Below are 11,665 nucleotides of genomic sequence, written 5' to 3'. Positions count from 1 at the left end.
GGACTGAGACTGGGCAGGTACCGGGGGGCAGGCTCTACCAGATGTCTTCATAGCCTCACTGCTGTGACCCAGTTCACATGGGACCACAATTTTCTCCCACGTTGTTCCTCAAGCAGTCTCTCCTGCTTGATTTAAGGGAGACATTCTTAAACCAATTCTGTTAGAGAGCATTCACTAAGAGCAGAAAAACAATACCCTGACAAAAGTGATTATTTTAGGCACAGTCTAGGTTATTTTCAGTCCTCTAAAAGGGATAAGTCACCAATTTACTACATGGAAATGAAAAAGTCGGTAAAACCAAGAAGTGGCTTAGTTCTAAAAGCATAGATAAATAATTTTAAGTATAATTTAGTTATCAACACATATCAGTGTGATAGCTTTCCAAATTACAGGCAATAATAATAAATGAAATCTTATTCATCAGGATTTATAAACCCACCCAACAAACTTACCCAGATTATATGCATGCGTTGATAAGGTTAATCGTAGTGCATGAGTGCTTCTTGAATCTATTCTGACTTTTTTGTGTTTTGTTCTGTTGTTTCGTTTTGCCATGTGCTTTCTTATTCTTAATTAAATGTTCATGCTCATTTCAAATTCAGGTTCCACAGGACGACTTCAATGCTGATACAGCTTATTCAGACTTGAGCTTATTGGATTCATATGAGCTATGTGTACATAATTGTGAAAACCATTATCTTTCCAATATGTGCTCAATAAAATAATTTGTTTAATCTTTCCTACTGTCCATAATTGACAGAGTGGTAGAGAGTAAGAGGAGGGAGACATGACTAATCCCATTATCCTTTTACTCCCCAGAACCCAATAACTGCCATGAGTTGCCTACTACCCTGACCAGGTCATCCTTCTTTTCCTATTTCCCATCAGCTGCATGACAACACTCTCCCATCCTTGCTTAATTTTATTGCAAATGAAGTTGCAATAAAATTAAGCAAGAGTACATAGTAAAATATAAACAAGTGAGATGTGATGTTTCTTTACTTCAGAGAAATACATGAAGAAATTGGTAGTTATACACACCCTAGAAGAAGAATATAAACTAATTCAGTCCACTAAGCACTGATATAAGAATAAGAATAAGCCTTAGACACAGGAATGTTTCAGGCACAATTGTAGCAGACCATATAACTCAAAGGACTGGGGAAGAGAGAGTCAAGCTTTGAACACTCTGTAACTATAAGAAATACCTATAACAGCTCTGTAATATAGTACCCTGGTGATAAGGGAATGGGGAAGGGATTTAGGTCTCATTAACATGAGAGCACACAAGACGAACATGAGTGCTTGGCAGTCTCCACACCTGTGGTGCAAATGGCCACGGGACTACATTTATAAGTAGCTGCAGGAGGAGTTAGTCTGGGTTCATTCATTCTCTCATGGACTCACTCACTCTTCTGCTCCTCCTGCTTGGAGGACGCCTGCTCAGCACACTTCTATGAAGACTGCTAAGATTCTCTCTCCTACTAAGACTGTTTCTCTCTCTCTGTCCTGCTAAGAAGAATTGCTCTCCGGCACCTAAGGGGAGTTCATCCTGAGCAGGGTAGCACAGTGATCTGGGTTGGGATGTTTAAATAGGCCAAGAGCCGGACGCCTGGCCAGTTCCAGGCCCCAACACACAATTTTCCAGATGATGACTTGGTCAAATAACCAATGAAATGTTCTCGTGAATCTGGCACCATTTTAGAATGTGCTTGTTTGAGATGAGAAACAGAAAGATAAATTCAAATGACAAGTGTTCTTTCCTTTACCTATTTGGAAGGCTATAGAGACTGTATGTAAAACTCAGCCTTTAAATTCCTGGATATTCAAAAAATATTCAAAATATTTGTTATTAACTCTGTTATTATTATAGTATAATCCAATCATTCAGCAATCACATCATATAATAAAGTATGTAGAATATTCATCATGAATATAAGGTTTTTATTGTTGCAATTTGGGAATATATAACTTTATAATATATTTTCACCACTTTAAAGCTTTTTTCTCTTTATTTACTATTTGGTAATATCATTTAATTTAGATATTTTTAATGATTTTTCTTATGTATTTATTTCATATTTATTTACCCTTAATTTTTCTTCATTATTTGCAATTTCAGTAAATCCACACCAAGGAATGTTATATGGAAGTTAGGTTTGCAAAATTTGATGTCAAGTGAAAACAAGAAATTAAGAATATCTTGATCAATATGATTCCATATATGTTTAAGAAGAGTTAAAATATACAGATGTTTAAACATAATGAAAAATAACGGATATATCAAGATTGCTCAAAGTAGCTGACAAAGGCTCCTTGCTCAGACAAATCAGCAGGGTTCTGGACCACTCCTTGTTGTATTTTTTCTTTAACTCTGCCCTTACTGTACTATTAGTGTCTTTGTTAAACTTTTCTAAAACTGCCCAAATTGAATCTACCATCTATTTTGTGCCAGGGCTCTAGAGACTTAAAAGGATGTTTTTACAATATTTTACTAAAATCATTTCCATACAATGGGGTAATTTACAAGATGACAATAAACCAAAATAGAATCATCATTGTAATACATGAAACAAAAGGAAGGCATGAGTAACTTTGAAGATTTTTATCACATTTTCGTTTAGATGTAATCACAAAAACATGTCAGAGAAAAATTATATGGCTATGCATAGTAATAATATATCTTTAAAGAAATTAATTAAATATGCATCTTTTAATAAATAAATTTTAAACAGTAAAGAATACCATATAAGAAATAAACATTTAAGTAAAATCATTACAGGTCTCTAATGTTTATAATTTCTGAATTACTCAGATTAAGTCCTATAGAAAACATGCATATGACAGGCCATGGATAGAGAGTGAATTGGGTGAGTGGATGGGTAGGTGGGCAGCTATCTTGGAACTTCTTTATAAGAATTTTGTGTAATGGACTTAAGTTTCTCTTAGTTTAGAAATAATTAATTCACTTCTTCTCAGTCACCCTTAACTCAGAGTTGTTGGTATATTTTGACATTTTTAATAGTTTTCCTTGTGTTCATCTACTGTGTTTCCCTGAAAATAAGACACTGTCTTACATTTATTTTTTCTCAAGAAGACGCACTAGGGCTTATTTTCAGGGGATGTCTTTCTCCACACTGAAATGCATGGTTTGGCTATGCAGTGTATCTGCATAGCCATGCCCATCACTAGTTCTTATTATCTCATTATCGTCACTAGGGCTTATATTTGACAAATGCATAGAAATCCTGCTAGGGTTTATTTTTTGGGTAGGTATTATTTTTGGGGAAACAGAGTATTAGGGCACTTAAAATGTTGTCTCTTAGTACATATCAAGTTCTTTAATGAAGAACTTGATCTTTAATCTTCATTAAAGAACTTGATTCATAAAGGCCTTAATGAAGAACTTGTCTCATGAAGGCTAAAGGATCCCATAAGCCTTTCTTTGGTGATACAATGAAAATATTTTGCCTTATAAATATCTCAATTCATCCTGTCTTGGAAGACTGTTAAGAATGAATATGGCAATGTTTGAGGGGATAAATATGTTAGACCAAAATCAAATAGATACTCAATGAAACAAAAGAAAAAAAACAAAACAATAGCTTTGGGAAATGAGATACACTTCCTAGCTGAGATTTATCTATGTACTTTTGTTGTTTTTGTTGCTGTTTCATCTTGCTATTACTGTTTTAAATAATGTCATTTTCAGATATGTGGTTAGGTGGATGTGCTGAACAAATGCATTTGTCTTACTTCCCTCTAAAATATTATTTTAATGTCAGTAAATAGATATGAAAAAAAGAATAACATCATGACTGAGAAGGCTAATATTTTAACTATGTGTAGTCAATAGTTTAGCATGAAGATGGTGAGTGATGGAAAAAGAACAGAATGGAGGAAGCCACAGGCCAGGAACAAACATAGGGTTCATGCAGCAGAGATGAGAGCCCATCTGCAGTATCCACAACAGGGGGTCCAGACATGGGGTTCCTGTGTCTGGAGAATAATAGAAATAGTAATAAAAGCTAGAATGTCCATGAGAGTCTTAACAGTGACCCAGAGAGGTACATGTTATTATCTCCATTTCACATATAAGAAAATAGAACAATGCCACAACTGCTCAGTGTATAAACCAGGATTTTGTACATTGGCTTTTGGATAGAGTCTGAGTTCTTAAAAATTACTCTTTAACACTCCTTGTAGAGCAGGCATCCTCAAACTACAGCCCATGGAACACAGGCAGCCCGCCTAGGACATTTATCCTGCCTGTCAGGTGTTTTTGCCACGGCTGTCTGTCCTGCTTAGCAGCCGACTCATCGCGGGGCCCGCAGTCCGGCCCTCCAACGGTCTGAGGGACAGTGAACTGGCCCTCTGTTTAAAAAGTTTGAGGACCCCTGTTGTAGAGAGTAGCGTAGAAATCACCGAACTTTACAGAAGAGTCAGGCTTGTCTTACACTTGTATTGCACGGTACATGCCACCAACTTCATCACCATGCACATGTTCCCTTCTGTAGGAAAACCTACATTCGTATTTTTCTTCAATACCATATTTTGATAAAATTAATTCCTGTGTGTTCAGTATAGTCTCATTATCATTTTTATATCTCTGTTTATGCATATTTATATGCTGTACATTATAATTGTTTATGTATAAATATTAACATTTTATTACTACTCTGACATATAATACCTAAAACATAGTAAATACTAAGTGAATTTCATTGAAAAAATTTTAATTTATGCATATGATATCTCTATTAAATAAGATAACTATGCTGATCAGAAAGAGTAGATAATTCATACCTGCAATCCACGAAGATTCAAATAATTCAACTTATATTAATATAAATCACTCAATATAGAAACAAAAGCAACTGTGATCATAAAGATGCACATAAAGAGAGAGTAAGGGGAATTTTCTGTCATTGATTGTTTCTAATGAAACATGTCTCATTTAATATGTTTTGTTTTTTTTTCTGACTTCAACTGACTATCATGCAGATAAATAAGCTAAATGGGAGATACAAAGTTTTGTTGAGTCTAATATGGTCACTCGGATTCTCAGGAAAATACACAGTTTAGGTTTTATGTCCGCACCTCAGTGGTTAGGGCACCGGCCATGTACCCGGTGGTTGGCCGGTTAGAACGTGGCCCAGGCCTGCTAAACAACAGTGACAACGACAACAACAACAAAATAGCCAGCTCCTGGGGAGGCTAAGGCAAGAGAATCACTTAAGCCCAAGAATTTGAGGTTGCTGTGAGCTGTGACGTCATGACACTCTACCAGGTGACATAGTGAGACTCCATTTGAAAAAAAAAAAAAAGAAAATACACACATATTTACTACTCTGTAGAGCCTATGGCTAAGAGTGAGAGTTATAAGAAACATCTGTATAGCTCAATAATGGAACACCTTGGTGTAAAGGGCATGGGGAGGGTTTTAGCTCTCCTAACAAGCATGAGAGAGCTCGTGAGATGAGAGTAGTAGTGAATTGGCAGTCTCTACACCTGTGGTGTTGAGAGGCACAGGATCAGCCTTATATTAGGCTGGAGGAGAAGGCAGTCGGGAGCATGTATGTTCTATAATGGACCCGCTTGCTCTGATCTGTCTCCTCTCCTGTCTGCAGAACACCAGCACCATCTTTCTGCTGCAGATTACCCAGCTCTGCTATAAACTGCTAAAGCTCTGTTCTTCTAAGACTACTTCACCCTCAAAGACTCTCTCCCTCTCCTTTCTGCTAAAGTTAATAGCCCTCAGGCACCTAAGAGCACTTCCTGAGCAAGGTAGTTCACCGGTCTGCGTCTGGAACATAGAAAAGCCGGGCCCAAGACCTGGCCAGTCCTGGGCCCTGATAAGCAGTGGCAGCGGTGGGCTGTGACATATATGTGTATATATGTTATTTTATGTGTGTATCATGTGTATGTATGTTATTTTAAAAAAAAGTAAATATAATGTTCAGTTTTGCCATCAGCACATTTTAGTGTATCTCAAAAATATGGACATCATTTCATAAATATTTGTTTTCCCAGGTGATCAAGTCCATAACCACTTCAGTTTGCAAGTGACTATGTGAATACTAGAAATTAATCTGGGCATCATTTTCAAAACCTCCCCACAGTATTCCCTGACAGTCCATCAAGTCTAGTCAATTTTTATAACAAATGCAGAAAAATTCTAAGAATTTGAATAGTTAACATTCTATTTTAATACCTCTAAGAAAGCTCTTCCATAATACAGTGTTAAAACCATTCTCACTTTCAAATCTTCCTTCAGAAAGCCTTTCTTTATGTATAAGACCATGTTAGGCCATTGATTTAAAAGGTATAACTACCATGTGAATTAAAGATAATAGAAATGATTTCCAGGCATTAGAAATAATTGCCCAAAAGACCCCAGACCGGGCAAACAGGATACAGATGGCACAAGTTAATATTTTGCATACCTTAGAAGAACTAGCTAGTAACTCATTCAAATTGTCTTCATATTTTCCAATGTGCTTTTACTGTACTTTCATTCTGTTGCATTTTTTTCATCCTTACAACAGTCTTTCTTTAAGAAACTTGCTTTATATGATTTAGTGTCAATTAGGATTTTTAAAAATTAGCTTCTTTTCCAGTGTACTCATTGTAGGCATTCTTTATTTTCCTTAGAAAGTTTAGCCTCAGGGTTTCATGACACTGCTACTATATTACAGAGTATAAATAGAATTCCTGGCTCCCTTTCCTCCTCAGCCCCTATAAATTCATTTCTAATGACTGAAGAGCATGCAGAGGCACTCAAAGATACATCAGAGTTTTGCAAAGTCCTTATTTTCAGTGTGAAAAAAAGAACTCCAAATTGGAACTCATTACTTATAGTTCATTTATTTGCTAGTCTAGAAAAAAGCGAATAACCTCATTATTGCTCAGCTTTGTCTTACACATACAAGAAATCTTTCATCATTATGATGTAGCAGTTATCTTGAGTAAAAAATGAAATTATTCTTTTAGCAGACTGTCTTCCTCTCTACTTATTAGGCCGTGTTAAAAGTACATTTCTTACAGAAAATGCCAATGTCTGATTGGATTTTCAGCACACTACATTGAACTGACTGCATATTAAATTAACCAAGTTTTCCTCATCCTATTTTTTCTCTTTTTAACTTTAGAAGGAACTAAGAATATGTTCAATTCTATTTGCATTTTAGAAGGTCTGCCTTATTATAATTTACATGAAACCAGAAACTGGACTCAGTGAATATGATCCCTAACTTACTATATTTCAAGAATTACATATCTTTATTATTATGTGAAAGAATAGAGAATATGTTTTAAAAATGAAGGTAGGGAGTAAAACAAATTCTATGCAGAAAGAAAAAGTAGTAAAAAGCCCATCATGTTTTATTTTTATATAGACTACTGAAAAAAACTTGCTTTGTAGAGCACAATGTAGATGGATTTTTACGTTTTTCTTTGACAAAAGTACATATTGTTGAAACTGTATTATGAAGAACTTAATAAGGCTGACTTTAGACTTGCAATTCAAGTAATTCAAGAAAGCGCATTGACGAAGAAATGGGAAACCTCAAATGGCTAAAAAAGACCAACAGCACACCCATAGCCCCACTAAACATAACTTAGAATGACTGACTCCTGAGATTTACTCTATCTTACAGAAAGTATATGTTGAATTGGTTAAAATTATTAACTACAGATGTCATTTGAAAAATTTCAAATAAAGAAATTATAAATTATATTCACGATTTGGAACACATTAGGAATAAATTACTATCGTATAAATCATGGTACATGGTAAAGTTTTTAAAACTCAGACTTTAATAAAAATCAAAATGAAAGCTGGTTTCTATTTAAATTAATAGCAACTTAAATACATATTTTATTCACACATTTGTAAAACTGATGACAGTTTATATTTTCCTGTTTTTATTTTGAAGATTCCAATTTTTCATTTTTAATTATGGATATTTTCAAAATACAGAAAGTAGAAGAAGTAGCAACATGATCATTATGGCCTCTATTTTCTTTCTTTTATTCCCCATACATTTACTGAAAAAGATATCCCAGACATCATGTCAAACATATAATACTTTAACATAATTGACTATCATCATAGCCAGCAAAGTTCACAATTATTTCTTAATATTGTCTATAGCCAGTCTATGATGTCTATTAAATTTTAAATTATCATACAAACAATACTTTCTTAATATTGTCTAAAGCCAATCTGTAGTCTCTATGAAATATCATAGAAATTTGTTCTTTTAAAAGTTGTTTTGTTTTAATTAAGATCCAAAAAACCTTTTTTTTTTTTTAATTTCATTGATGGGACTCCTTAAATAATCCCCTTTCCAGTTGTTGTTTAAAACGATTTTGCTGAAGTTTTGCTCATATAAAATAAATTTTACATATCTGAATTGTACAATTTTATCAGAACTTGATATATGTCTGTACCCATAAAACGTTCACAATCAAGATATTCAATATGTCTAGTTCTCATTAATATAGGAAGTCTCTTTGAATGTATGACTTCTCTTCCCCCTCCTTCCACCACCAGGCCCTGCACTTCTTGAGATACATGTATTGGTCATATATTTGTTAAACATGTCTAGTAAACCTTCAGTGAACAATTTTGGTGTGGTGCCCATTATTTCTGGTCTTAATCTTTTAAGTCTAGTCAAAAGTTTGTTTCTTTGCCAGGGTATTTCCTTTAAAGTGTACTCTAATCTTGGATGAAAAATTAGAATTAGCATGTCTGTCATCACAGAATAATGAAGGAGTGAATGCTGGTGGTGCAAAAACACCTAGTTCCCTCCGTCCTTGTAAGGAATGCCTCTGAAGGACATTCAAATAACATTTCCTAGTGTTTCTTGGTGTGTTGTCATTAGGCTTTAGTTCCCCCTAGTGGCAGCTGGTTCATACAACTGACTTTTCTACTGTCTTCCTTTCCCTGCCCCACTTTGCCCACTCCCCATTCATAATCCCAGCCCTCTAGCCATTGTCCAAAGATCTGCTTCCAAGAAACTCAGAGGAAAGCATCTGTCCTGTACGTCCTCTCACTGTCAGGGTTTTCTTAAATCTAAATCCTGAATTATTTAACAAAAGTCTTCCAGTCCCTGCATATGAAGTATTTATGACCAAAGAAAAGCATTCTAAAACAAATACTTCATAAATGGGTCTGTGTTTTCTTCATCATAACAACAAAATGTCACATTTTATCACATATTTCATGGGTTTTATGTATATGTTATATTGCATAACACATTAATGATAACATTTTGGGATATACAGAAAGCTTTATAATTTATGAAGCTGAAATCATGCCTTACATTTATCAGTACCATAGACAGTGATAATATGAAATTTTTTTGTACTTAAACATTATATGTTATTTTTTATAAGAACCCTAGCTAAAATTTACTGGTGAACATACAGTAATTATGTTGGAGAAAGTCTTCCAAATGTAACAAAATATATTTCAATGAAATGTTTTAAAATAACTTGTTTTCAACAAAGGAAGTTTTACATGAATAGACTCAATGCATCTTATTTAATATTCGAAAATAATGCATCTTTTGCTTTTAACAAATATACTGTATGATAGACCATTTTAAATAAAATACATTTTATAAGTTAAATATTTTCAAGTAAGTGAATAATAATAAACAATTAAACACTGGACTAAACATAACATCATTAAACTCTATAAATCGTAGTCACTTTCAAAAAGGGAATTATTGGTAGTGATACAAATCCTAAATCTGAAATGATCTGCGAGAGAAAGTAAAAAATATTCTTTACCTTATCACAAATTATAATTTTATCTACCAACAAGACAGCTGGCTGTTTGATATAATGATGTTGGTTTAATTAGATTTTTATTCTTAATGCTTAGAGAAGGGCTAACTTAAAAGCTTCATGTTTAATATGTTGAATAGATACATTTCTCTTAAAAGGCTCACATAGGATTAAGGTCTCGGTTAAATCTCATTTCCTTTCTTAATTTATTTGTAATTTTACATGTACTTGCCATTTGTGGATTATGTTCTAACTATCAATGCTGCATGTCCACAGGTGTAACTGTTGATTATTTGCTTTCACCTTGCATGCCTGCAATTTATCCGTTATCGGTGACCAATTGTAACATTCATAGTCAGACTTTCACCATAGAAATAACGTTCCTCATTATCAGCAATAACATTTCCCCTTGACTTCTAACATACTGAAATAATTTACATTTGGCATTTCCTGCTAGTTTTTCAGACACCAAACATAGCTACTCACATTTTCCAGTTGTTTTCCTTGTTGGATTCTTTAGAATTCTGTGAGATGTGAACAAACTCCTAATTAATTTTCTTTTTTCTGAGCCTCATTTTACAGATTATAGAGCTAAAATGTAGCAGGATAAAGTTATACACATATAGACATAACTGTTTCTTCACTTAACAAAACATATTGACTGTTACTTATGTACTAGAAACTCTTCTAGGTGGTGAAGATATAGCAGTGAACAAGTAAAGTAAGTAGGACGCTAAACTTTAAGTTTACTTTCAAGTTCAGGATTGGGAACCTGCAGCCCTAAGGCTTCATGTGGTTTTCTAGGTCCTTAATTATGGCCTTTTGACTGAATCCAAATTATCCAGAACAAATCTTTATTTTTATTAATTTTTTGCTAACATTTCATATTTTATTTTACTTTTAAAATTAATGTATTTGAAATGTCAAAGAATAAAATAAGTTTCAATGAAATAGTCCTCCCAGATTGATGGCCACAACTAGAACATTAGTGCATCCTAAATTGATGGCTAGATTCATGATTTCATTCTAACATCTCTACCCGATTGTTGCCCCTACCCCACGAGGCTTACTGGAGGAAGTTTATGGTGGTCAAATATGTTGGTCTCTTAACAGCTTTTGACAAAGATACACCACGTTTCTGTTTGAAGTGGCGCACAGCTCAAGAATATTCTGTCAGTGTAACAGAACATCATGTCAAAGAAGATCAAGAGAAGAAAACTGATGTTTTAATGAGGATTGGAAATTTCAATTTTATCTCTTTTCTGCTAAAGATGATTTGTTTGTAGTACAGTACTGAAGTATCAACATGAAACCAATTCAATCCTCATCAGCATTATAACATTCATGAGGACCACAAATATTTTAAATTAGGGGAACGGGCACAAAATGTTGTATTGCAGAAACTAAAAGGTGAAAAGCAAAAGCGAAGACAATTTTTTCAAGCAGCAACAAGACCCGGAAATAATGGCACCGAAGCAACATACAAAGTAGCTTATATACTTGGGGGAAAGGCAAGCCAGTCAAGGATGTAGAATTAGTAAAATAATGCATTATTGAGCTTGCACACCCAGGGATCCTCAAACTACGGCCTGCGGGCCACATGCAGCCCACTTAGGACATTTATCTGGCCTGCCGCTGCCTGTCCTACTTAGCAGCTGACTTGTCCCTGGACCCACAGTCCGGCCCTCCAACAGTCTGAAGGACAGTGAACTGGCCCCCTGTTTAAAAAGTTTGTGGACCGCTGGGACCCTGATAATATTTCAAAACACAAACGGGAGAACCATAACTGGTCAGTATCGAGAATTCGCCTTCAACATAATAGAACTTCATGCAGTGCTTCAAAAGAAAAATAAATGTTTTTTTTTTT

Source organism: Otolemur garnettii, unplaced genomic scaffold, assembly GCF_000181295.1.
Source record: "Otolemur garnettii isolate 467f Iridium unplaced genomic scaffold, OtoGar3 scaffold00100, whole genome shotgun sequence".
Classification (NCBI taxonomy): Eukaryota; Metazoa; Chordata; class Mammalia; order Primates; family Galagidae; genus Otolemur; species Otolemur garnettii.
The sequence above is the reverse complement of the archived record's forward strand: the minus strand, read 5'-3'. Positions refer to the sequence as shown.